General features: G+C 38.1%; 1 pseudogene; it reads right to left on the reverse strand.

Annotated features, from left to right (window-relative positions):
• Positions 1-1,946: 1,946 nt before the first annotated feature.
• On the reverse strand, positions 1,947-2,686 carry LOC119731243 (annotated as a pseudogene).
• Between the last annotated feature and the right edge of the window lie 1,065 nt (positions 2,687-3,751).

Here is a 3,751-nt window from a genome sequence, read left to right on the forward strand (position 1 = left end):
ATCTCTGATGCTGTACGTGGCTGAAATGATTCGGTCAGATGAAACTCGCCCTTTGTATGAAAAATGTACTAGAAGTGCAGGGAGTTATCATCTTTTACAGCGGAGGATTAGGACGTTATAGCGGTATACCAACACATTTGTCCCTTCAGCTGTTCCGATTTTGTTCTTTTTCCTTTTCTACTTATTCCTCTTCTTCTTCCTTTTCTTTTTGTTGTATCTCAAATCCCATAGACTTTGTACGCGTCTTTTCTGGAGGCAACTTTTGACTTTCATCTTTGTCATACATCATTCAAAGTTAGCACAGACATAGCCCCTACTGCAAAGTTGTGTCTCGACAAGTGATGTCATGATGACATCATCATTTGCCAAGTGACATCACCACAGGTGCATTTATTAATGGCCTTTATCTAGATAACTACAAGGCAGATTTGGTCGACATTTTCTTTATACACATATCGGGATGTGCTGTAACTGAAGCTGACATTAAAATGATGTCATATGATTTTATATGGATTTTGTACATGTTGAAGTTCATTGCCATATCTAATGAACGCAACATAGTAAATTCAAAATTCTTTCTGTAATTGGTTTGTTAGGTCATAAATATGTGAAAAGTGAGTGACCTCATGATGACGTCATCAAAAATGCAATTGTTACAGCACCTAAGGGAAGGTCCTGTCGTCATGAAACTTGAAGGGAAAGTACATAATATGTTTTGCAAAATCCGAAATGACGTCACGATGGCATTGTTTTTTTCTTATTGTAGAACCACAATGTGTTTTGAATGGAAATTTCCAACAGCGACTGACAGTTAATAACGAACGCGAAATGAAAGAAGCTTACCCTTCTCAGTCGAATGCACAAAGCAATCAAAGTGGAGGATTGTTAAAGTTTGTTTCCCTGACAACGCTGCTTTGGGCGTTGTGTAGTTAGAGTTGAGTACACTGTTAGGAATATTGCATTTTTCGACAATTATTCCACATTAATTAACAGCTAAAAATAGCCGATGACTTTCACGGTGGATCTTTGTTATTATAGAAGCTTTTTTCTTTAAAATGAGACAAAAAGGCCCATATATCCCGCACATGCATTGTACACTGTTTTCTGTATATTGTCACTTCCCCATTCTTTCATATCTTAATGAAACTTGGTGTGGACAGAGACCCTATGCTAAAACAGTATGTGTGTATGGTACCTCAAACACTGATGTCATATTGACCACATGTCACGTCCTTTCAGTGTAAAGAATATTATTTAGTGGATAACTAAATAACTGATGGTGCATGACTAGGATATAAATGCTGAACAACATCAAAGTATCTTTTGCGAAGAAGATTTTCAATTTTTTTCAACCCTATATATTCTTCACACAAATAATGTTGTGGCAGCATTGGCATTGATGAAGATGTGCATTAAAAAACTGATGTCATAATGAAGTGATCCATTGCATGTGTAATTCTATATTACCCAAAAGTTGATGTCATGATGATCTCATTTGATGTTTCAGACTTTGATTAAAAAAAAATCATAGCCAAATATTTGCTTCCCAAATTTTTAAAATGAACTATTTACAGACAATTGATCACCTTCAGTGCATTAATTATAGGTAGCATTACTGTAACAACATTAAACCCAAATATAGTTATTTCTTCTGTAGGTTTCTGTCTTCCAAACAGCTAAATGTGCAAAGTAAAAACTGAGTGCTGATAATTTGTTTGTCATGTTGTTCCTTACACACAACATTTTCTAAACTGTTCCAAATCGCAATTGTTGATGTGGATTGTTTCGAGACATCATCTTTCATTGAAAAAAAAAACGTTTTAATTTTGCCGACGCGCATGGCTACGGCGACGCGCGCGCATACCAGAAACTGGAGACTTTTTTTTTGGCCTAATGCATTCTAAAGGATATGTTTCACATCCGAGTTTGCTTCATGCAACCAGTTTCTACAGATCTAGGCCGTAGCAGTTCTCAATTTCCACCACATCTTCATCAGCCGCATTTTGAAGGGCGAGATCATTCAGCTGGCACACCATCTTGCCCTGGCCTTGGTCCTTCAGATAGAAGGAGCTACATTTGGGATGAGAGAGGCAGGCCATGCCACAAGACTCCAGACCCTGATTAAACTCCATCAAGACATGATTATCAGTGAGACAAGGGGAGATGATATGACCATTGGGTGCCGATCTGAAGGCAGAATAGAGGGTCGTAGTAGATGATAGCAAGCTCACATGTTGCATATCTTGGATTGGTGCATAACTTGTTACCCCATTTGCCACCCGCTGAATTGCCCATCAATGCACAATCAGCCCCACCGCACTGATTGTCAGGCTTTCCTTCCCTCCAGCTCTGGTACGCGTTGGTATCATCACCTCTCAGAGGACAATTCTGCCAATCACCTTCCCGGTCGATGCCATCGCAGCCGATCCAGGCTCCAGTCCCTGGACCATCAGGATAAAACTCCCGTTGGAGTAATTCCCATATAAATGTCTGTTATTCCAATGAGTTGGGAACTGCAAGGCTTGCTTGAGAAGCAGCACAGATGTTTTTTTGCTATGTGCCAGCCTCTCATTTCATTGATTACAAAATAGCAAGCATTTCCATATCGGTGCCAGCCAACAGGGCAAACAGTCGCCACAATGGCCTCAAATCCAGCCATAAGAAGCAGAACATTCAACACATCCATGTTGTTTCTGATAATTAGTGATTTTCGGCTGAAAGCATGTAGTTTTGTACGGTTTCGCATTTCAATTTCAACCAGTATTTTCAAAATGACTTCTTAGTGAAGGCGCAGACCTCACTGTGTTTTACAGGAAAATTTCCAACTGGCATCTCCAACTTGCCAAGGACAGTTAATACAGATCACAAATGAAAGAGTTGTACCGCGCTCAGTTGAATGCGTGAAGCAGGGAAAGTCACAAATCAATAGTAATACGGCTTTAATTGTTGACAAGAGAGAGAGACTTGTATTTTGACCTGAGAAAAAGGCATATTTTTTACCTTCCCAATCTCAATAGGAAACAGCTATTGTTTTTGTTACAATTTCTTTTTTTCCTGAAAAGGTGTGATATACTGCGAGTTTATTGCAGATTGCATCATATTGGTACTGAAAATGTGCCTGCTGAATTCTCAAGGTCTTGTGAGTGACTCTTACTTCCGGTGCTGAAGTGTTAATTTCAGACTATATTTTTCTCATAAATAGCATACAGCAATTTTCAAATTCAAATATATTAATAAGAGAGTTTCAGCTGAAAGCATACATGACTTTTTATGTAGTTTTGTATGATTTGGCTTTTCAACCAGTACATAGAAAATGACTTTTTAGTCAGGAAATTTCAAACTTGCATCTCCAACTGGTCAAGGACAGTTAATAAAGAACACAAATAAAAGAGGTGTGCCTCACACAATGGAATGCATGAAGCAGGGAAAGTCATGAATCAATAGTAATTTGGCTTTTATTGTTGACAAGAGAGAAAGGCTGGTATTTGCACTGCGAGAAGAACCATAATTTTACCATCTCAATCTGAATTGGAAACAGGTATTGTTTTTGTTCAAATTTCTTTTTTTTTTCCCCGATAAGATATGATACCAGTTCTTTTCAGATTGCATCATGTTGGTGCTGAAAATCTGCCTGCTGAGTCCTGAAGTTTTTTTTTTTTTACTACTTGCTAAATCGTAACAAAATGATTCTTTAAACAACCACGACTACTTAACGAAGTTCTAGAATGATGACACCATTTATTTACGTTAG

The sequence above is a fragment of the Patiria miniata genome, unplaced genomic scaffold (genome assembly GCF_015706575.1).
Source record: "Patiria miniata isolate m_02_andy unplaced genomic scaffold, ASM1570657v1 HiC_scaffold_23, whole genome shotgun sequence".
In the NCBI taxonomy this organism is placed as follows: domain Eukaryota; kingdom Metazoa; phylum Echinodermata; class Asteroidea; order Valvatida; family Asterinidae; genus Patiria; species Patiria miniata.